The 24,123-nt window shown below is 55.5% G+C and overlaps 1 protein-coding gene across 6 annotated transcripts in view; it reads left to right on the top strand.

Annotated features, from left to right (window-relative positions):
- Cdh23 (cadherin related 23) overlaps positions 1–24,123 on the top strand; it is a 383,514-nt gene that overhangs the window by 170,189 nt on the left and 189,202 nt on the right. The gene's annotated exons all lie outside the window — the stretch shown is intronic.

The raw sequence follows: 24,123 nt of genomic DNA, 5'->3' as shown, positions 1-24,123 counted from the left end.
CTGGCTGTCCTCCCACCCTGTATGCACCCCACAGGAGGCCTCCCGGCAGAGCCCACTGTCACCAAGTGTCAACCTGGTGCATCTGGGCGGGTCAGCGTCCACTCCATTGTGCCCACCATGCCCCCCACCCTGAGAACAGGGAGTGGCATAGTTGGAGTGTTCTCCCTGAAGCTCAAGATACAGCAGAGTGTGCTGGTTAAGAAGGTAGAGGGTGGAGCCGCCTGAGCCAGATGGTCCTGGGTGTCTCTGTGCCTCGGTTTGCCATCTGTGAAATGGGAACAGTGAGCGTACCTACCTGGAGGTGGTTTAAGGGTCAGATGGCTTAGCAAATATAAAGACTGTATGAATGGGTGTGCGGTAATGATAAGTGTTGCCTGTGTGGTTCCCGCCAGCCGCTAATGATTCCTGGGGAAGTTGGAGGCTAACTGGGGGAGGGAGCCATCTCACGTCTTGTGATTGCAGGAAACCCGGGGCTCGTGGGCCTCCTGAAACTGCTGGTGTGACTATTGTTATGTCTCTAAAGCCCACTCCCCCCGGACCCTGATCAAGTGCAGCCCAGCCCAGGTAGTGAACATCGGCTCATGGGTTTGGAGGGTGGGATTGGGACTCTGCTCCCTCCTGATGTCCCCTCTGTTTTCTTAGTCTGGTGCCCAGGACACAACCTGGCCCAGGGTAAACCCTCATGTGTACTTGTGAAGTGAATGAACGTCACTCTGGGATAGTGGGTTTGCACCTGGGCTCCCACCAAAGTGCAGAGTTCTTGGTCTCCGGGGAGATTCTTGTCCTGTAGGGCTGGAGTGGGCCCAGGAGGGGGCTTTGCTCACCTAGCAGCTCAGTGTGCATGATCCTAAGGCCAAGATGTGGGAGAGCCCTCCTAGGAAGGAATCCATTCTGCAGGAGATCAGGGTTCCTGGCCTGACTGGCAACACCTGTCCACGCTGCCCACCTTCATGAATTCCGCACCTCGGGGGGCAAAGCAAGTGTTTCCCGGTGCTCGGGGGCTGCTGCTGGAGACCTGGGGACACCAGCGAGCCCCACAGGCTGTGCCGTTGGAAGGGGGGATGGGCAGCAGCGTGGGTGGGCTCTGGGCTGCTGGAGGAGAGTGTCCTGTCCTCACTGCCTCTAGGCTGGCTCCACACACACCCCGGCCTGGATGGGGTGGGAGTCGGGAGCCAGAACCTTCCCAGAACAGGAAACCACACAGTGACGCTGAGGGCCTCTACCCCACGGCGCTGGTCGGTTCCAGGTTCATGCTGGGTGCCAGGCCTCCAGCCTCCACTTCAGCCCTCTCCAGTCCCCAAAGAGGCTCCCATCCACCCCCTGTTCAGCCCCTGCCTTGCAGCAGGAGCTGGAGGGCTGAGGCTCGGGTGTCTGGCTGGGCTCTGGAGCTCAGAGTCGGGGCAGGTGACAACTGCCTGCAGCAGCATCCTGTGGGGTCCCCAGGGGCATCGTCCCCTAGGCCAGGTTCCCAACAGCAAACAAGAGGATGAGAAGGGAGACCAGAACCACAGAGAGATGTGGGTGGAGGCTGGGCAGGAGGCAGAAACCCCTGGAGGGCACCTGGCATAGCGTTTAGGACTCCCATTGCCAGCACAGATGTGCCTTGAGGGCTTTGGGGAGGATGACAAATGGGTTCCCCCTCACATGCCAACTTTGACTGAGTGGTAATGGCTGCCCGAAGAGGCTCTGGAAGCCAAAAGGGGTCAGTGTGATGAATGAGCGCAGAGTTCCATTGGTAGGGTCTGGTGTGGGCATGGGCGTGGAAGGGGCAGCCCCTGTGGCCATGACTTGCTGTCCTGGGTATGTTGGCCCTTGGACCTTGCTTACGGGTGGCTCTTGCTCATCCTCCGTCTCCTGGGTGTTTGCCACTGCTCCTCTGACAGCAAGCGGCTTGAACCCAGGGGCACTTAACCACCGAGCCACATCCCCAGCCCTTTTTTCATATTTTATTTAGAGACGGGGTCTCGCTGAGTTGCTTAGGGCCTCATTAAGTTGCTGAGGCTGGCTTTGAACTCGAGATCCTCCTGCCTCAGCCTCCCCAGCCTCTGGGATGACAGGCATGTGCCACCACTGCACCCGGCAAGGGCAGTTTCTTTTCTTCCCTAAGCATCCTGCCTGGCTCAGCTGCTCCTGCCTACCACACCTGCCTGGCTGGGCTGCCGTGGCCTCCCTGAGAGCCAGCCTCATGTGAGCAGAGAGGCAGATGGGTGGGAGGACAGAGTCCTCAGGCAGCAGGTGGACAGCATCTGGGATTCGGCCTTGAGTCTGCTTCCCTTGGATAGTGGAGACACTGCTGCAAAGAACACTGTCTTGCCTGTCTGGGGGCAGTCGCAGCCCTGTCCTTGGTGGCCTGGTCAGGACCCATTTATCTTGAAGCAGGCAGAGGGTTGATTCTGTCCCCCTGCCACCCCAGAGCATGCCCAGCAGGGCCTACTCCAGCCCCGGGTCTCAGGGCCTGGGCAGGGCGGGTGAGAGTCCTGAGGGCCACTGGCATGGTGACATAGGTCTCAGGGCCTGTCAGGAGCCTGAGTCGGTGGTGGCGTCTGTCTGCATGTGGGAAAGGCCTGCCCACCCCACGCGGGGGGCCACAGGTCTGAGCCCACAGGTGATCCGTGCGTGGCAGGCTGTGAGCCTGCCCTGCTCCCTGGGCCCTGTCCCCTCTGGGCCGCGCCTCTGCCTGCTGCTGTGGGGATTTATATCTGCACACAGCGTTTTCTCCAATACTAATGATCCCTCTGTTTTGCCAAGAACAAAGAGGCCTTCAGCAGTACCTTATGGCTCCATTGCCATCAATTTGTTCCCAGCCCCTTGGGACGGAGGAATGACAAGGTTCTTTCCCTTAGAGGACTTGGCCCTGGCCCCGTCCGCTCTCTCAGCCTGGACCTACCCTGCTGTCACCAGGGGCATCATTGCACCCAGGGCTGCCCCAATCGGGGTCTGACCGGCTCTGGTCTCCCACTGCCGACCCAGACTTCAATCTGAGCAGGTGCCCTCTCTGGCCTCGCGCCTCCTGCCAGGGACAGCCCTGCTTGAGGAGGTAGCTGATCTATCCGGGGGGAACACTGGACTTGGAGTCCAAGTGGTGAGTCTGAGCCTCTCTCTGCCACCTGCCAGCAAGGTGTCTGAGCAAGACCTTGGCTTCTCCCAGCCCCGTGGTCCTCATCTGGGGAATGGGGTCAGGAATTCCCACACGGGGGCGGTGGTGCCGGAGAGACTCCGAAGAGCCTTCAAACATTCAGGATTAGCAATTGTCAGGGAAAGATCAGGAGCCCGGGTCCTTGGGACTCATGCATTTATTTCCTCCTCCACTCAATCTGAGTACAGAGAAACGTTGAGAGTGCGGCTCTGGGGCTGCTGTCCAAGGTGGTGACCTCCAGCCCTGCTGGCCACTTCCGCTGCACCTGTGGCTAGTGGGTACCTGAAATGTGGCTTCTCTGAATCAAGATGTATCAGAAGTATAACACTCGGAATTTTGAAGACTTAATATGTAGAAAAGATTATAAAATATCTCACTAATAATGTTTTATATAAGCCAGGCAAGGTGACATGTGCTTGTAATCCCAGCCACTCGGGAGACTGAGACAGGAGGATCACAATTTGAGGCCAGTCTCAGCAACTTAGTGAGACTTTGTCTCAAAATAAAAAATACAGGGGGCTGGGATATAGCTTAGTGGTAGAACACCCTTGGTTCAATCGCCAGCACCACAACCAACCAATGAATCAATGAAAATAATGTTTCATGTGGGGGCTGAGGTGTAGTTCAGCCATCAAGCATGTGCTGAGCATGTGCAAGGCCCTGGGTTCCATCCCCATCACCACTAATAATAATGGTCATCTTTTATATTGATGACGTGTTGAATAATATTTTGGACATACCGGGTTACGTGCAATACATTATTATAATTAATTTTTCCTATTTCTTTTTAAATTTTTTATGGCAACTAGAGAGTCTTAGATGGCACCTGTGCTGCTCTTCTGTTTGTGGCCACCTGTTGTAGGGTGAGGCTCTGTAGGCTTGGTTTCCTCTGGGGACCAGCTGTGACCTCCCAGCATTAGCTTTTTTCTAGTCTGTCAAGTGGAGAGGACGTCAGCTGCCTGCTGGGTGGGAGGGCTGAGAGGGTGACAGGCCAGGGAGGCCATCGAGAGCCCTGGGTTTACTTAAGTGCTGCTCCAGGGTGCAGAGGTGGAAGAGGGGCTTCTCTGGGCCAGGGACTGTGCCAGTGTCCTGAGATGGTGGGGACCGAAGCACTGTCTCGGCACAGGAACCTGCAGCTTGGCTGGAGCGACAGACCTGTAAGCTCTGCTTCCAGTGCCCTGGGACCACGCTGGGAGGAAGCAGCTCAGGATGTCGTGTTGATGGGGACCGATGGCTCCCCGGGGATCCATTAGACGGTTCCCTCCACTTTCCCTGGTTTATGTTCGAAAGTGCCCATAAATAGGAAGGTGCACATGAACCCGAGGGTTGGCGCCTGTCAGGCCTCAGCAGAACGAGGCTCACGGAGGAGTTGTCATCGAAGCCAGGCCCTGACTAGAGCAGGGATGGCCGGGCAGAGTGGTGGGCAGGCGCCCAGGGCATTGTCCACAGGATTCCAGGGAGAGAAGAGGGACATGAGGCCACCAAGGGAGCAGCATAGGGAGTGACTGCTAGGGAGAATTCTAGGCCCTGGTCCTGAGAGCAGCAGGGGCTCAGAAAGGGGCCCAGGGAGGGCTGGGACACCCAGCCACAGAGGTGACCGACACACAGGTGGTGTAGGCCAGCGAGGAGGCCGGGACCGCCCTGGGTGGCCCCAGGGCTCAGGGTGCTAAGCCTGCACCACTGACCGCACCCCAGCCTCTCCCCTTTGGCCCGAGATGCATGTTAAGAGCCCCTGGGCAGAGAGAGGGCTGCACACTCAGCTCCCAAGCACGGCTTGCTCCAGACTGGCAGCTTCTTCCAGCCGGGTGGCCTGAGGGGACGACTCTCCCTTTCCCCATCTGCAAATTGGAGGCAGTGGTAGCTTCCCACAGAGTCAGGAAAACAACAGTAAATGTCCCATGTTGGTCGCAGCCCTGTGCACAGTGGCCAAGACATGGAGACCACCAAATGTGGGCTACAGAATGTGCCACCAATGGTTTCTTCAGATTGTATCACCTAGTGACATTGTGGCCGTCTTAGTTTGTGTAGGTTCACTCCATGACATTCACCCGATCCCCTAACAAGATGCTTCTCAGAACACGTCCCTATTGTCAAGCCATACGTTCACGTCCCTATTGTCAAGCCATACGTGACAACACACACACACACACACACACACACACACACACCATGGAATGTTCTTCGGCCTTTCAAAAGAACAAATGCCCACACCTGTAATCCCAGCCATGGGGGAGTTGAAGGCAGGAGGATCACAACTTGGAGGCCAGCCTCAGCCATTTGACAAGATCCTGTCTCAAAATAAATAAATAAACAGATAGATAAGTAAATAGGCTGAGGAGGTAGTTCAAGGGTAGACTGATTGCCTAACATGTGCAAGGCCCTGGGTTTGATTCCAGTGCCACTAAAAAAAAGAAAATCTGTCATTTGTGACAATCTGGATGAATTCGTAGGACATTGAGCTAAGGGAAATAAGCCACACACAGAGAGACTAATCCTGCATGATCTCATTTCCATGAGACTGGGGATGGGGGGGGGACCCAGATAACAGAGGATGGGGAAGGGGAGACGCTGGTCAGGGGGCCAGTCGTGCAGTTACGAGATGAGTACGTTCTGGAGACCCGCTGAACAGCAAGGTGACTGGACTAAGAAGAGCATAGCATGCACTAGAACTTGCTCAGAGAGTGGATCTCAGTGTCCTCACCACACACACAGAGTGGTAACCGGGTGAGGTGATGGATGTGTTGGTTAACTTAATTGTGGGACTCACTTGACAATTTATGTTGGTATCAAAACACCACGTTGTACGCCTTGAATATATGTAATTTATTTGCCAATCACACCCCCGAAAAGCTGGAGAAAAAGTCAGTGATACCAGTGTCAACCGTAAGGTGACGTCTAGTAGGCCCTCAGGAGATGTCAGCCATTTTCCCTCCTCCTGCCGTCCATCAGGGGTGGTGGAGACAAGCTGCCTCCTGTGGTCAGAAGCCCGGCCTCCCAGGAGGGCAGCAGCCCAGTGAAAGGCTTCTCTCAGTCCCCAGGACTCTCCCAGCAGGGGCCCAGACCCTTCAGACTCTGGATCATCATGGTGGGGAGTCCATCTAGGACAACATGGGCCTGGGGCCAGCCGTGCAGCGTCACCTGAGAGTCTGTTAGGAGCAGACTCTCGGGCCACCCCTGACCTATGCCTCAGGCACTCTGCAGAGTGGCCCGGCGACCTCTGACTGCACAAGCCCTCCAGGCGGCCCTGATGCTGTCCGATCCCTTTCCCCGGGGGAAGCATGTCCAGCCTTACACTCCCCTGCCTGACGAGTTCTGTCATTAGACTCTCTCCTCTCAGGTGCCCCAAGGGCCAGACGGGGTGAGTGGGCCCACTCTGGAGCTTTCTTCGGCCTTCTGCAGGGCAGCCTCCCAGCCCACCCAGCCCACCTCTGTCCACTCTCTGGGATGAAGAGGCCTAATCTCTTCTTGCAGCCCTTTCCCCATCTGCCATCTTCTGGTCGCCAGAGCAGGAGGAAGGGACCCCCATTCACTGGGTGCTTGTCATGGGCCCAGACTGGACCCACGTTGTCCTGCGCAGCCTATGAGGGAGGGAATGTCTCTCCATCTGCAGACAAGAGGAGCAAGGCTCAGAGATGGGCCTCGGCTGGCCAAGGTCACAGCTGCTAAGTGGCAGGGCAGGGATCTGAACTCATGTCTCTCAGGCTCCAGGACACACCCAGTGTCCGTGATGACAGTGGTTCTCCAAATGTGGCCCCCAGATCGCCCGCATCAGCATCACCTGGGAGCTTGTTACAAACGCAAACTGCATTTCTGCCCCTACTGAGTGAGATTGGGAGTGACGCTGACGCTGCTGGCTGGGGTCAGTGGTATCTTTAAATTGGGGACCACACTCTGAGAAGCTGTGGTCTAGAAGAGCCTCTGTTTGCAACAGGCAATGTCACACCTAAGGGGTGGCATTTTGTACGTGGGAGGGAAAAAAGTCCTACTTTTTAAGCCCTGCATGGTGGCACACACCTGTAATCCCAGCAGCTCAGGAGGCTGAGGCAGGAGGATCGCAAGTTCAAAGCCAGCCTCAGCAACGCAGCGAGGCCCTAAAACAATTCCACAAGACCCTGTCTCTAAATAAAATATAAGAAAGGACTGGGGATGTGACTCAGGGGTTAAGCACCCCTGGGTTCAATCCTCAGTACCCCCCCAAAAAACATCTACTTTTATATATATAAATCACAGGTGTATGTTATACCTGAGGTCTTGAAATTTCACATGAAAATTCCATTTGGATAAAGAACCGGTGAGAGATCAGGGCCATAGCCCCTCACCTCCAGCATGGAAGGCAGTGGCCTGACTATGAGGTCACCCTGGGGGACATGCCAGGAGTGCTCATGCAGGACAAAGCCTTCCCTTCTCGTCTCTGGATTTTATTTCAATGCTATCAATGGAGAAGGCTCTTTGAAAACACATTGAGCACTTTGAAGGGAAGACTGTGGGGGGCGGGAGGGGGTGGGCGCAGATAATCGGTTACAGTCAGACCAACCTAAGTCCCCGCCACACGTGCCAATAACTGAATCTATCCCGGGGCCGTGGCATGGTGGGGCGGCTATCACAGGAGACCATTGTGCCGGGCACATCAAAAGCCCTGCTGATTAAGCTCCTTGGCATTTTTCTCCCTCTCAGAAGTGAAGGCTCCAGAGAAACAGAATTGCTGCAGAAATCTGAACGGTACCCGGCAGCCCCTGGCCTGGAGAAGCCTGATGGGGGGCCTGGAGCCCCCAGAACTGAGGGACACTGGCGGGCACTGGGGGATTGGCCAGGGAGGAGTTGAGGGCTGATGGAGACGGGTGGTGGCCCTGGAGAGGGCAGAAAGGCCACAGAGGGGAGTCCTGGCAGGGGTGGGGTGAGTGTGGCTCAGGGGAAGAGCAGGGGCACGGATGAGGAAAGTCCCGACATGCCACCCACCAAACCTGACTCGGGCAGCCCGGGGTCTTGTGGAGTGTACGGGGGGCGGCTGGATGTGCAGGCTCCTGACAGTGCGAAAATGGAAGACGCAGGAGAACACAGGGGCTGTAATCCCAGCAGCTAGGCAGGCTGAGGCAGAAGGATCGCAAGTTCATCTAGTTCCTGGGGTCTGATGGGAGCCTACAACAAAGGGACACATACATAAAGTTAAGTGGACCTGTTACTTTATGCCCTTGACTGTCACCCTAGAGCCACATCAACACATGTGCCAGAAGGCCCCTTCCCGCCCCAGGCAGACATCACTGGTGGATTCCAGCACCCGGATGGGCCTGTGCACCTCTAAACCCCACCCTGGGGCAGCCCCCGGGAGCTGCAGCCAGCGCTGTCGCTGTCCAGGGCTGGCCCTGCAACCTCCAGGCTCTCTTTCTTCAAAACATCTAGGAACGGATCCTCTGGGGGGATTTGATTTAACCACCAAATGCACCCGCCGTTGTCCTCAGTTCTCTCCCGGGACACCACACCACGGGGAACCCAGGCAGCCCGCCCCACCCTGCGTCCTCTCCCTCCTGGGCCAGGGCTGCTTCCCCCGCGCACCCCACGTCTCCCCTTTAAGGGGCCCGGGTGACCACGCCTGCCCCGTGCTTCCTTCCTGGGGATCACAGCAGCCGTGAGCTTTTAAGAGGTTTCCTGGCAGCAGGCAAGGACACTCCCTTTCCACGTCTCCTCTCCACACTCCCTCCTGGCCAGAGCGTCCCTTGGCTGGGCACGATGGCCTCCCGGGTGCCCGCTGTCCTGAGGAAGCACCCGCAGCCCTCCCTGCTGCTGGACCAGGGTCCACTGGCCCAGGTGGGCGGGGAATGGAGCTCCGCGCCCTCTCATTGGCCAGCTCAGCTCAGAGCCCAGCCCATCAGCTCCCCTGGGCTCTGCAGACCTGGGTGGCCTGGGGTGGCTGGGGTGGCCTCTGGTGGGGTTTCAGGTTCATGGAGGCCTCTCTGGATGCAGGAGAGTCTGGTCTGACCTCCCCGGGTCAGGGGGCACTTGTCCCTCTGATTCACTGGCTTTTTTTTTTTTTTTTTTTTTTTGCCTTGGCCTGGTCTCTAATTTAACGACTTTGTATTGACTTCCAAGGACTTGAAGTCTTTAGAGGTTTGTGAAGTTTGCCACCATTTAGTTCGTGTTGTTTCCCTCTTCACCTGGTGCACTTCGGGGCCCCAGAATGGATTCAAACATACTTCTCAGCTCACAATCAACATTGGTCCGTGGATGCCGCTGCTTAGTTTTATTATTAATTTTATTTTGCATTTGGGGTGTTGTTTTTGTTTTTCGCATACTAGGGACTGCATACAGGGCCACTCTGCCACCCAGCCACATCCCCAGCCCTTTTTATTTTATTGTTTTTATTTTGAGACAGGGTGTTGCTAGGTTGCTTAGGACCTCACTAGGTTGCTGAGCTGGCCTCTAACTTGGGGTCCTCCTGTCTCAGCCTCCTGAGTCACTGGGATTACAGGTGTGCACCACCATACCTGGCCTCCTTCTGAATTTTCATAATATTGTGGAGCCCTCCTACTTCCCGAGGGCTAGACCTCCTCCCTTATCTCCCAGCTGCCCAACTCTCCCTCCTCTGCCATCTCATCCCCTGACTCCCATCTCCCCAACCTCAAGTTTGAATCTTATATCTTCTCATTCCCTTGCTTTTGGGAAATATCTTGTCTCATGTATGGGGACCACATATTGCTTGGACTTAGTTGTCTTTGAACTTCACCATTTAAAGTACCATTTAATACATTGTCTCCTGGGACACGTTTTCTGCTCAGTATCCAAGATCTATCCCTGACACCCTGTATAGCTGGTGTTCGTCCCTTTTCTCTACTGCATGTTACTCCATTGTGTGGAAACACCACAGTGCATTGACCCCCCCCTTCCCATTGGTGGGTGCGTGGGGTGATTTTCACTGTTACAAACGGTGCTGCCGTGGACATCTTGTCTCCCTTGGTGCATGTGAGCTTGCCTGGGGCTACATCCACATCCCCTGCCCTCAGCAAAGCCTACTGTGCCTGGCAGAACCCTGCTCAGATGAGGAACCAAAACCACAGAGCTCCTGAAACCAGTTTAGGGTCACGTGGCCTGTGAGTGGTGGCCGGGAATTCAAACCCAGATCTTCTTGTTTCCACCACCCATATCCTTTCTGCCATCACTTTACTGTTCTGCCCGTGGAGAAGCCCAGGACTCTTACCAGCGCTGGTCTGTGAGATGCCCTGTGGCGCCTCCATCCAGTAGAGAAGACGGATAATAATTAGATCAGCCAGGGCCAGTTTCCCGGCTGCGCTGAGCATCAGGAGACAGCACCCGGGGCGAGGAGGAGGCAACAGGGCGAGGAGGCCATCGGGAAGGGGGACAGGACGGCTGGATCCCGCTGGCTGCCCTCACAGCCCCAGCCTGGAGCATGGGAAGAGGGAATCTGCCACTCCCGGCTCAGAAAAGGTCTCCCCTGTCTTGGGGGGGCTTTGAACTTGAGATGAGCCCCTCTAAGCCACTCAGATCCCCGCTCCCTTCCTGCTGGGCACCTTAGATGACTGCTCAGCTTTCAAGCAGCCCCCAGCCGGGGCTAATCTGAAATAAAAGTTTTTATTTATCCAGCTTGATACCTAGTGCAAGGTTAAATCATACAAGAGAAAAAAGCAATAAAAGAGAAAGATTAAGCGTAAGGCTCCGTCTTAGGCGTGCCCTTTTGCAATATGGTTACAAAGATATTAAGCCTGAAGTCACCCACAATCCCACATAGCTGTTCCCAGGGCTTTGCGGGGCTTGGCATAGCGGCAGTGGGAGGAGAGACGGGGCGGGCGTGAGAGGAGGACCCGCCGGATGCCCTGCTGAGAGGGTAAGCCACCAGATGGAGCTCGAATTGCTCAGCCCGTCAGCCACCTCCCACCCGCACCCCCACGCAGCTCTGATTCATGACTTCCCCGGGGAGCACAACGTTGGCATCTGCACCTACATCCCTGTGGGCACATCTGTGTCACCAGAATTTATGTGCCTGCTATGGGCAGGGCACCCTGGGGAGAGCAAGGGGGTGAGAAGGCTCAGTCCCAGACCTTCCCTCCATCAGCCTGGGCTCCAATAGCATGTGATCTTGAGCAGGTTGCTGTCTGTGCCTCAGTCTCCTTATCAGTCAAATGGGAACATGAATAGGGGTCATGTGAGGGCTAATACAGGGGAAGCTCTCAGACACACAGTAGGCCCTCAGGAGATGTTATGTGTTATTAGCGGGGGCAGTTTATGGTCAGGTTGATGAACATATGAGAAAAACACCTGGTCCTCAGAGTGTGGTAATGAACGGGGTGTCTCAATCCCAGAGTTCACCTGCTCCTTCCCTGGCTCCCTGCCTGTGTACCCTGGGGCTTACACTCTCTGCAAAGCCTGCCAAGGTTCCAGAGGCACTACGGGGTAGGGAGGGGGCAGTTCCCATGAGCTTTCTGACTGGCCTGCAGGGTCTGCTGTCCCGACCCCTGGAGGTGTCCCCCTGAGCTCAGATGCTCAGGGAGGGCGACTCACCACCCCTGATGTCACCACCCTCTTAGCCACTGAATGGCCCAGTATCCTGAACGCCCCATGACCCTGGGGGCAAAACGGATTATGGGCAGAAATAGGGGTTGCTCGTTCCCCAAATCAAGTGGGATCTGTCCCTCCATGTTCTGTGGGCACCCCAGCCCCATCTTGGGGGATCCTCAGGGTAAACAGTGCCCACAGCTCCAGCCCACAGCCCTCTCCTCTCTGGGACCAGACAGGGCCACCAGGACCCCGTGCCCCTCCCCCATCTTTCCACCCCAGCCCAGGCTTCAAAGCATTTAGGAAGGAAGGAAGGAAGGATTGGGGGGGGGTGGGGAGGGAGGGAAGAAAGGAAAAGGGAAAAAGAAACTTTTCCTTCAGCCAAAACAGCAGCTTCCTGAGGGTCCGCCTACCTGGTCACCCGACGTGTCCAGCGTGGACCCAGGGAGAAGCAAAGCCACCTGTACCAGCAGACTGTCCAGCAGCCTGAAGCTGGCATATACAGGAGGTACGTCTAGGGGTGGGGAAAACACTGTCCTGCAGGAAGGCAGTCCTCCAAGGACATTAGGAGAGAACAAGAGGAAGGGAGAGGGTCACCAGCCCTGGGGACGGGGTGTGGACACACGTTCAAAGGACCTTCCTCCAGCCCCAACACCCTCTTAGGGACCGGGGCTCACAGTGGTCTGGCTTTGAGTGCCAGACCAGGGAGTGACAGGAACACAGGAATAACAGCTCATGCTTCCTGGGAGCTCAAGAGCAGGTCCGAAGTGTCACTTGCCTCCACCTCTCAACCCTCCCAGGGATGCCACGAGGCGGTGCCGTTGTTATCCCCAACTTTACAGGTGAGGACACTGAGGCCCGTGCCCAGGGTCACAGAGCTGGTGGGTGGTAGGGCAGGGCACTGAAGCAGCAGGCTGGATCCAGTGCTTCCTGCCCCAGGACCTGCCTGGGCCCCCCTTTAGGGATCACCAGCTCTACCCAGGACTGACTTCCTAGGGCCCTGCCTGGCTGCGTCCCCTCTCTCCCTGCCTCCCTGCTGAGTGCTCAGCCTGAGTCAATTAACTGGCCGCTTGTGGTTCAAATATTTGACCAATATCCTGGAAACAAAGATCTCAGAGCCGATATTTTGAGACAGTGATTGAAGTGAACAAACATTGTAGCACAGAACGAATTTATAGCTCAACATTTTCATTCTGCGGGGCTGCGCTCTGTCCCAGCCCCCATCCACAAGGCGCTTCTCTGGTGGGGCCAGAAGGATGGGAGCAGGCGGCCTCTGTTTTCTAGCCCCTCCTGCTGCCAGGACTTGAGATGCACCTTTGACCCTGAACTGAGGCTGCAGACCAAGGGTCCTGTTAAAGGGTCGGTGAGGACCTTTCCCTGTGATGATGTGGAATTCTTAAATGTCACTAAGAGCCATTTAGCTGCAACTCAGGGGAGCATTTGCAAATGAGGAGTTGAGGCCCTTGGGAGCTTTGGGTCCCCTTTAGGCATCTGTAGGGACAGGGGAGTTGGTGTGAATGACCCAGTGAGGTCACTGGGTGGTCTCAGGGAGACGAAGCTGTCATAGAAACTGGAAATGAGAAGACCAGGCCTGGAGAAGCCTCGGGAGTTGCGTGAACGTGAACAACGAAAAGCGAGCTCCTTTGTGCAGCAGGCGCCGTGGGGATGCTCTCTGGAAGTCCTCTGGAGACCCCAGGAGGACCAGAGCAGGGAAGGCAAGGACTGGGCCAGGGGTGGTGGCTGCACCGGGTGCTGATTCCCCAGCCGTGGCTTGACGCTTCCGAGAGATGGCATCAAGTGGCGAAAACGCAGTGGGGCGTGAAATAACTCGGACCCATGGTGAGGTGGTGACCCGTCTTCTTCCTCTCCGAGTTTCTATTTCTGTTAGTTCTGTTCAGAGAAAGGTTCATCTGGGCGCTCGTGTCTCTAACCCCGGGGCCCGCGCCTCGTGTCCCGTGGAACAGAGAGCAGGCCGGGGCCTTGGGGGGCCACCCCGTGCTCACCTCCCATCTTGCGTTGTCCTGTGTGTGTGGCAGCTGGTTCTCTGCTGTGATATTCTTAAATTGTTCCCCTTCGAGTGAGTGTTCCAAGGAAAAGATCGAGTGGAATTAAAGAAAAATATTAACTGCGTGACTCAGGTGGCAAATCTGGCTGAGGTGGGAGGTGACATCAGCTGCCTGGAGACCGGGGACCCTGGTGGAGGCAGAGTCGGCCTGACCTTTCCACATCTGGAGAAAGAGAAGGATGAGGGAGCCCCAAGGGGCTTCAGAGAGTCACCTTAATACAGGCGAAGGGCTAGGGATGGCGACTGAGCAGGGCAAGCACCCGGGCAGAGCCACCCCTCTGTTAAATGAGCGTGGATGTGAGGCCACTTTGGCCATGGAGCGCCAGCGCTGTTCCTGGTCCTCCTGCAGGGACCGAGCACGCGCTGGGTAGGCGCCAGGAGGGCATTCCGGCAGGAGGGGCCCGAGGAGCAAGATCAGTGAGGGAGGACGGAGGGCAGCGGCTAGATAATGGGGCTGCAGAAGAGGAACTGGGGGGCGATTCGAAGGTCCTGAGGCCAAGCCAAGGGGTGAAGCCGTCCACCCAGGGCCTCTGGGGTGGGAGAACCCAGAGCGCTCAGGAGCTCCTGCGGGCAGAGAGGGCCTTCTGTGAGGTGTCAGGGCTCCTGCAGGCATCCAGAGCAGACTGTCCCCAGGGCCAGGCCCCCGTGACCAGGAACAGGGACACCGAACGTCTTCTGTCGTACAGCATCTGTCCTCGTTTCCTGTCACTGACTGAACACCTCCAGTGGCTTAAAACAACACAAGTTTCTTCTCCGTTCTGGAGAGCAGGAGTCTGAAACGAGTGTCACAGGACTGAGACGAAGGTGTCAGAGACCCATTCCCTTGGGGGTGCAGGGCAGGGCCCCTCCCTGGCCTCTCCAGCTCTGGGTGGCCTTGGGCACTCCTCTGCGTGTGGCTGAGTCTCTCCAATCCCCTCGTCCCTGATCATGTGGTCTTCCGCCCTCCTGTGGCGATATCTCCTTCTGGCTTCAGCTTAGAAGCACACCGTGGTGACATAGAGCCCAGCAGATAGTCCAGGGTGGACTCTCACCTAAAGCCCCTTCACCAATTCCCATCTGCAAAGTCCCCTTAAGTCACAGGAGATATCATCCCGCAGTATCCTTCTGAGGATCCAGGGAGTGGGCCCAGACGCCCTGATGTGCACCAGTCTACCATGTCCCCGTCTCTCCCGGCTCCCTCACGGTCTCTCCTGTCCTCGATGGTCACACCACCTCCTTTCCACCATGGCTGCTCTTGAAATGTCCTCTGGGCTGCCATCTCAGCCATCAACCAGCTCTGTCTAAAGCTTTTCCAATTCCAAGTTTCCTAGAGGCGGCCAGCAGGGCCAGCTCAGCGTCATAAGCATTGTCCTGGAGCCACAGGGAGCTGGCCACCAGAGATGGGGTCACTCCAGGCGGCCAGCACAAAAGGGGACAGCAGGGCCCCAAATACCTCCAGGACGTTTTCCAGACAGACGGGAGGCCAGTGGGATGGAATCAAGCTCAGAGAAGCCGACCTGGTATAAATATGGGAACTTGATGTATGGCAGAGGGGGCGCCACAAATCAGTGGGGACAGGTGACTTGTTCCGTGGCGGGTGTTGGAAAACCAGCTCACTGTCTGCAGAAATATAAAGCAAGATCCTACCGTACGCCAGACGCCAAGGTGGACTCTGGATGGATTAAAGACCAAAATGTGAGAGTAAAATACAAGGGCTCATAAAAGGGAACGTGGGGGTATATCTTGGTGACCTTGTGGTAGGAAAGGACTTCTTAGCCCCCAAAGAGCACATGCCCCCGAAGAAAAATGGATCCATGTCAAAGGAGTTCTGATTCCATAGGAATAGATGGACGGGGTCGCAGCAGATGACAGTGGAGAGAAGGGTTTTACGACAATTAAAAGCAGCACGGGACTCGGCGCTGGGATATAGAGGAGACCCTGCAAACTAGCAGGGAGAAGTTGGGAAATCCAAGGGGAAAACAGGCAGTCAGGACTTATCGAATGAGCCACTGAGACACCAGTCGGCGTTTGTAGAGACACTGAAACTGACTAAGCTGAGACAGGCCGACAGCCACTGCCAGGACCAGCTCTTTAAGTCCCACCTCGGCACAGGAGCCAAGTCCTCCCCTTGGCAGCTTTTGTACGGTCTGAGAGCTAAGAGTGGGATTTTTATTTTTTAATTTGGCACCAGGTATTGAACCCAGGGGGCTTAACCATTGAGCCACATCCCCAGCCTTTTTTATATATGATTTAGAGACAGAGTCTTGCTAATTAAGTTGCTGAGGCTGGCTTTGAACTTGTGATCCTCCTGCCTCAGCCTCCTGAGCTGCTGGGATTACAGGCGTTCACCACTGTGCCCAGCTAAGAGTGGGTTTTAAAAACGAGAGGTTTGTTGTTTCTCTGTTTGTTTGGTACTGGGGATTGAAACCAGGGAGGCATCATCATTGAGCACATCCGCAGCATTTTTTTAATCTTTTATTTTGAAACAGGATCTTGCTAAATTGCTGAGGCCAGCCTTGAACTTGAGATCCTCCTGCCTCAGCCTCCCAAGTTGCTGGGATTACAGGTATACGCCTCTGCACCCGGCTTAAAGAGGAGAGGATTTTTGCAGTTAATCTGAGGACAGTAAATAATATCAATTGAGCAAAATGTTATCCCCCGTACCCCAAGTTCCATTTGTTTCATTACAAAATCTGTAGTATAAGAAATTGAGCTCAATTATTGTTATATTTCAAATGCATCAAAAATGTTTGTGGCCAACACTTGTTTTCTTTCTTGTTAAAGAAGTACTATCATAATGTCCTTGGTTTTTGCCTCTTGGCCTGTGAAGTTTAAAATATTTCTGTGGCCTTTTACAGAGAGGTTCACAGTCCCTGGCACTAAGGAATATTCCCGATCCTTGAGAAGCCACATGCTGTTAGGTTGAATCACATAAAATCACTTTTTTTAGGTCAAAAATGCTTGAATGTCAGCTATTTCATATGGTTTAACTTAATGACCCTACAGCAAAATAAATATTTAAAACCTACTGTTAGGTAATAAGAGAAGGGACAGTGTAATGCCATGTCTGTAAGATAAAAGGAAGCCAGCCATGTTTAGCAAGAAGACACACATGCTCAGGCACACGTGGCCACGCACTGCAATTGGTACTTGCTTTGGCGAAGAGTGGGGGGTGGGATGAGGCATGTGCAGTGACACTTCCTGGCATGGGTTGGGTGGCTCCCAGAGCCAGCTCTGCTTGAAGCTCACATGGTAACTCATTTAATCCTCATAGCACCAGGATGAGGGAGGTACTATCATTGTGCCACTTTATGGATGACAACACAACTCCTAGAGGTGAAGTCACTTGCCTGAGGCCGCTCAGCTTGTAAAGGTGGAAGGCAGGATTTGGATGCAGGCCATGTGGGCTCGTTTGGAGATCAAATCTGAAGTCCGGTGAAATGGATATAGTTAAAGGGGTTGGTGGACCCAACATATCGCAAAAAGCAAACTCTCCTTTCACCTACACCCACCCCATCCCTGCCCACCCCATGCCTAAGAAATCCCCGGCGTTTCTTGCTCTTCTACCTTCACATGTCACCCTGAGAACGTGGAGGACCAGCTGGTGTGGCCCTCCTCTGGTTGCCCGGGCTGAGTGTGGGATGGACCACAGTTGGCACCAGGCTACCTGCTCCGGCTCCCAGGCCTTTCTGTCAGCCCAGCCTCCTCCAAGCCAGAGCTGAGGCCCACCTTTCTACCACGGAATCCTTGTCTCCTCCTCTTGCCCAAAGCCAGCACCAGGCAGCTGTCCTCAGCGCCCCTGTGACTCAGACCGCTAAGTGGGGCTGGGCTGAGGGGCATGGCTCTGCGGGTCCCTCCCCTTGGTGACGAGCTCTAACTTTCCTGGTCTGAGGGCTGTGCTTCTGCCCTACTCTGTTCAGGGGGCGGGGCTCTGCTCAGGGGGCGGGGCTCTGCTCAGGGGGCCGGGCAGTCTGGGCTCAGCATGGACAGCCCTGGGGTGCCGGCAGAAAACAAAGCCACCTGGATCCTGTGACTTGTAGCCACACCAGTATGTCATGTGAGACACTCTGCAGAGGTTGTGCTTTATACTTAGAATAAGTACCACCAGTGTCCCCATTTCACAGGTGAGGAAACTGAGGCCAGAAAGCTTACGAAACGTATAGGGTCATTGTAGGCCAGGAAGTGGCAGAGCCAGGATTCAAACCTAAGTCTCTGTGAGTCTGAAACCCACATGCTCTCCACAGGGCCACCCTGCCTCACTGGGTTGTCAGATAGCCCTGTCAGGTGCAGACCTCGACTATGTTAATCCCATTTACAGATAGGTAAACTGAGGCTCGTAGATGGTTGGTGCAGTGGTAGAAACTGAACCGGCCCCTGGTCTTGATTCAGTTCTCCACCCATAGACTGTTCCCACCCTCACCAGGACCCCTCCCCTTCAAGTCAAGGCAGTAAAAGGATAATTAGAAGTGGAGGTGAGATTAGGGGTGCCCATGGTTGGCACAAGAAGCCATGAGGGACCTCATGGTTGGTGAGTCAGTAAGGGTCAAGTTAGCCAGGTATAGTGGCACATGCCTGTAATTCCAGCCACTCAGGAGGCTGAGGCAGGAGGATTGCAATTTTGAGGCCAGCCTCAGCAACTTAATGAGGCCCTCAGTAACTTAGACCCTACCTCAAAATGAAAACTAAAAAGGGCTGGGGATGCGGCTCAGTGGTAAAGCACCTCTGGGTTCAATCCCCAGTGACACCCCCTCCCCCCTGAATAAGAAGGGCAAAGTTGCAGAAAGTGTTGGGAGCCAGGCAGACTCATCGCGTGGGTCAGGAGGGAGCCATGGGGGACCTTAGAGGAGGGGTGGGGCATGACCTGACACTTCACAATGCCTGCTTGTCCAGCCCGGGTCTACTGCCCAGCGGCAGCCAGCCTCCCCGCACCCAGCACTCCCTCCCTCGCAGGCTGGGGACATTGGGTCGCTGAGGTCAGGTCTTTGTTTGAAGGACAGATAATTAATCGCACAAAGTAATCCCCAGCGCACTCGGGCAGATTTATGGAGATCGCCTCTGTCCCGGGAACTCTGCCTGGTCATCTTTCATTTCCCAGGCACAGCGAGTGACTTGTTAGGCCCCACTCCAACAGGAGTTTCATTCAGGGGAGTCCAGCGGGCGGGGGGAGATTGACAGTCCAGGCCTGGGCAGGAGGCGGGAGCAGCACCGGGCAGGGGGGGCCTCCGACCCTCAGCCTCCCCCTTGCCCCTGGCCGACCCAGCACGGGACCCTTTCACAGAGCTTACTGGTCAGGGGCCACGGGGACCCAGATGCCATCCAGTTCAGCCCTCCTGAGTCCAGATGAGAAAACCGAGAGAGAGCAAGGCCGTGGAGAAGTCGTCCACTTCCCAGGTGGGCAGGAGAGCTGCCTGCCCGCTGCCCGCCGGCCCAGCACATATCCTCACCTGCTCTGCCCTAAGCTGCTGTGGAGGACCTCAGAACCCCCGTGGTGGGCTCTGGGCTGCCTCCCCAGGGGCTCCTCTGGTGGGGAGGAGTGGAGATGGACAGGCCCCAGGCTCACCCTGGTGGGGAAGGCGGGTGGCTGCCCCTGTTCCCCCTGCCTCTGGCTTGCCGGGCACTTTGGAGGGGTTGCTGTTGTCTCTCCTTGTGACACAAGGAGTGTGGGCTCATCGGATGATTCAGGCGTCTTTATCAGGCCCCGGTCATGAGCCGGCTGTTGGGGATGTGGCCATGAAGAAGCAAAGATGCTGTCCTCATGGCACTGTGGTTGGTGAGGGTGACAGAGAGTAAAGGATCAAGCAGATGAAGGCATGAAATCACCTTCGCTAGTCACCACTGCTTCCGGGAAAGAAAACAGGGGTGTGTGTTGGAGGACCGCCGGGCAGGGTCAACTGAGCCTGGGGTGGCTGGGGAAGGCCTCTATGGCATGGGGACACGGGAGCGTGGTGGAGGAGGCAGCACGCAGAGCTGAGGAGGGAAAGAGTTCTGGCAGAAGAAACTTCCTGTGCAAAGGCCCTGTGGCAAGAACGAGTTGGGGATGCTTAAGAGACACAAAGGCTGGGGTGTGGGGGGCAGGAGGAGGGCCGCTGGGCTGGAGGGATGATCATTTAGGGTCTTGCAGACTTGGAGGACTTGGGATTTTACTCCATTGGCCTTGGGAAGACATTACAAAGGAGGAACTTGACCTGTGTCCTAGAGAGTTTAAAGATCCCAGAAAGACCTGGGCCGTGAAGGGACTGGAGAGGGAAAGAGGCAGGTGACGGGGAGGGGGGCTCCGTGTCCACCAGGCTGACTCAGCTGCATGCCTTTGTCCAGCCCCTCCAGTGGCTCTGTCACCGCTCTGTCCTGAGGCCCTGCTAGCTCTGTCACACCCTCCACCCCCACAGTGCACCTCCCAGGAGGCCCCGCTCAGAGCTCCCCACCGGCTCAGGCTTCCCTCCTGGGCATGTGCCCGGACCTCCTCCCACTCACAGGGGGCAGCGTGGCCACCAACAGATGGCGCCAGCACCTCCCTCACCTCAGCCCCTGAGGACAAAGCCTGGTGGGGGGGTGGCTCCTCCCTGAGGCTCGCACCCCCTCTGTAGCTGAAGCCCTGGTCATGTTCCCCGGGTCCTGCAGCCGGGACTATTGGGGCCTAGCGCTGGGAGAGGGAGCAGGTCCATCTGGGCAGGGGTTGGTGGGCCGGGGCTAAGGTCAGAGGCGGCCTTCTTTCCTGGCCTGGTTGAGGGGGATATGTGGGCTTTAGGGCTTTGCTCGGCGCTGGGGCCCCTGCCAGGAGCTCCTTCCACAAGCCGAGGGCTCACGCCTCCTCCTCACGGACGCAGGGAGTCTCCAGCAGGCAAAATGCCCCCTAAGGCAGGGCCTGATCCAGCAGGACCCTGTACTCCCCCACCCCCCGGGGGCATCTTTGCAGAGCTGGGAGCGGATGCCCAGGGGCTCGCTGGCTTCCCTGAGAGTCGGCCCTCTACCAGGGTCCCAGAGCTCCCAGCCACTCCTGCTGTGGGAAAGGAAGCCCTGGGGCCACTGACTGAGAAGGACCTCGGACTGTGCATCTGAGGGGGACCCAGCAGGAAAGACCCTCAACTCTGGACTGTGGTTTCTCTTTTTCAAAAAGGTGGTCAGAGGCTTTGGAAAAATTTGGTTGTTGAACCTCGTCCCTGGCTGAAAGGACAAGGGCGTCCTTCTTTTTCCCGTTTCTTGCTCGATCAGCACAAGTTCCTGCCCATGTGAGCCAGGGGACGGGAGCGTCTTGGGACATCCCTTCCTGTCTGGCTGTGCTCATTCATCAAGCATTCTCCAAACGCCTACTTGGTGTGGGGCACTGGGCCAGGGGCTGGGGACATAATGTGACATCCAGGACTGAGGCTGCGCTGGGAGGATGAGGGCACTCTGGACACTGCTGAGACAGGAAAGCCCACGGCTCAGCCCACCCCACCCTCTGCCCACTGCCCAGCCCAGGACCCCTTTCTCAGCAGAGAAGCAGGCCCCACATTCCATAGCAAATGTGAAGTATGAGATATTTAGAGCTGGGCACAGTGGTGCACCCCTGCAATCCCAGCAGCTCAGGAGGCTGAGGCAGGAGGATTGCAAGTTCGAGGCCAGCCTCAGCAACTTTGCAAAGTCCTAAGCAACTTAGCGAGACCCTGTCTCAAAATAAAAAATGAAAAGGGTTGGGGATGTGGCTCAGTGGTTAAGTCCCCCTGGGTTAAGTCCCCAGTACCAAAAACAAAAAAGAAAGAAATATTTACAGAAGTGGGAAGCTGATAAAGCTCGCCCTAAGGACCCGCCTCCTGGAGAGCGTGTTGCCAGTTTGTCGCGTTTGCTTCCTGTCTTTCTGGCTCTCCTTTGTGTTCTTGTTTAAGAAATGAAACATTGTTGCTAAAGATCTTTTTCTTTCCTGTCAGTGACTTTGGAGGTCACCTTCGAGGACCATGCAGCAAGGGTTAAAGTCTCTGATCCAAACGGGACCCCTGACCTTGTTATGCCGGATTCGTGTGACCCCAATAGACCTCCAGGAGCCGAATCCGATGCAGTCCCACAAGAGTCTTTATTGTGAGCTCGAGCCTGGACTCACAGCCATTCCCGACGCAGCGGTCCCAGGGTGTGAGTCCCAGTCCTTTGTTCAGTGAGATTTTATAGGTTCTGGGGGATACTCTATGCGTCACAACATCACCCAGCAAATCATTCCACATCTTGGGAAAATCATAAAACAACTCTTAACATTGATTAGCACATTCACTGGTGGGAACAAGTTGGTAGGGGTGATTGGTTAGTACAAGAGGGGGGTTCGTTTGAACTGATTGGCTTAGGCCATGAGGGTGTACGTGCTGAACTACAGGGTTTCCAACATGTTATCAACCACCATAAACTACTGGGGGGTCATCTGGCATCCCAGGTATTTTCCCCATCTCATGTGATTGGAGGTTGCTGGGGGGTTGCTATGGGTCCTCACCTAGCCTGACTGAGTCAGGGACACCTGGCGCCACAGACCTCTCCTGTTATTTACAAACACCTCAGCAGGGTGGGTATGTGCCTAGGAGTGCTCTGTGGGTTTTTCTAAGGACAAGGGTCACGCCCCCTTCCTTGGACAGGCTTTGCTCTGAGGTAGAGGCTGGTTTCTCAAAAATGGAGTCACAGCAGTTTCTCAACCTGACTGTGGGCTGTGTCTTAGGTGACACTGAGGAGCCGCCGCCCTGTGTGGTGGGTAACGCCACGTGTGGTCGTTGTCTTGGTGAGAGCTGTGTATTGCATTCAGAGATGGAATTTGTTCTTAGAACATCACAAACAATTGGTGGATGGGGCTGATTTTAAAATAACTAAGATTGGCAAATTTTTGATGATCGTTGAGACTTGGGGGTGAGCACGGAGGCCTTCACTGTGTTCCTGTCTCTCCATCTGGCCATACTTAGAATTTTCCGTTGGAAATTTTTTTTCAATACAGAGGGAAATAATAATTTTAAAAATAAATAAAAGGGTTTTTTTGGTGTGCATGTGTGGTTCCCAAAGCTGCTAGGGGACCAGAGGACTGGTCTGGGATCCACCTCTGAACGGTGGCCTGGACAGGCATGCAGACTTGGGCCAGACTGAGGTCAGCCCATTGAGTGTCCTTGCTGTGTGGTACTGGCCGAGCTACTCCCCATCTCTGATCCTGAATCCTCCAGGGTTGAAGGAAAAGTTTGAACCTGGTGGATTCCAAGTGCCCTTCCTAATTTGTGTGCTCAGAGTCACCCCCTGGAGGAGAGCTGTGGAACAGCCCCGTTAGCCCCTTCAGTATCTTCAGCGAGTTTCCCAGACCAGCAGTTCCTGGACTCAGTCTTTGCAAAAAAGGGTTCAGTGGCCAGAAAGTTAGAGAAACCCTGTATCATAATGTCCTTGTCCTGACAGGTCACCGCACCTATTAGCACATCCAAGGCTCTGACGAGTCCTGCCTTGGATTCACCTGACCAGCCTTCCCCAGATTTGACCACGACACTTTGGAAGTCGGTTTAACTAAACTTCCAGCATCGATTCCCGGGGACACCCTGGCCTTCTGTCTTCGGGGACTCCTGCCCTCTAGGACAAATCAGCCATCTTTTCTCACCACCACGAGTCTGACTCGTTCTCAGGAGGTCAGAGTCTGGGGATCTCCACACTGCCGGGTGGGTTTGTACTTCTGTCTGTGGTGCTTTCCCCCAGTCGTCCCTGACCAGAACGTCTGCCTTGGTGTCATGCTCTGAGTCACCACCTAGAGGCCGGGACCCTCCCCACCTCAGGAAAGTGGCCTCCCTGGCTGAGGTCTAGAAGCTGCCCTCCTAGGGACAGGGAGGAGAGGGGACACAGACTCTGGCAGCCTAGGCTCTGGGTTCAAGTCTCAGCCCCACCCTTCACAAGCCACATGACTGGGACAGGTGTGTTCACATGTGACCTCCGTTCTCTAATCGGTGAGGTCCTTCCCGCGAGGATCACGCAACACAGAATATCAGTGTTCAGTTCCCTTCTTTTTCTGGAAGAATCCTAATAATGGCCGACATGGACTGAGCCCTTATGTGCACGATCCTCACATCGGCTCTGAGATAAGAAGTATCCCACCTTCTACAGTCACGGAAATGAGAACCCAGAGAGAGCAGGTAACTTGCCCAAGGCCACACAGCTGCTGAGGACGGATGTTGAGGTTTGAACCCTGGTCCTAGCTACTACAACATCCCCCTCTTTTTCAAAGATCAGATCCTGATGAGGACGCTCTGATCCTTCCAACCTCAGGAACCCCTCCTGCCTGCTCAGGGCTTGTGGTCCAGGATCTGGAGGGTAGGAGGTCACACCCTGTGCGTCCTGAGTGAGCATTTGCACATGACAGTGACATGTGACTAACACCTAAGCAGTCCTAGGACTTCCAAGTTCCCTGATGCTTGGGGTCCACACTGTCCTGGGGGGCCTCGGACTCCAGCACCTCCATCTATTTCTC

The sequence above is a fragment of the Marmota monax genome, unplaced genomic scaffold (genome assembly GCF_021218885.2).
Source record: "Marmota monax isolate L192 unplaced genomic scaffold, Marmota_monax_Labrador192_F-V1.1 WCK01_AAM20220418_F8-fsc00019, whole genome shotgun sequence".
Classification (NCBI taxonomy): Eukaryota; Metazoa; Chordata; class Mammalia; order Rodentia; family Sciuridae; genus Marmota; species Marmota monax.
This window is presented reverse-complemented; position numbering and strand designations above follow the sequence as displayed.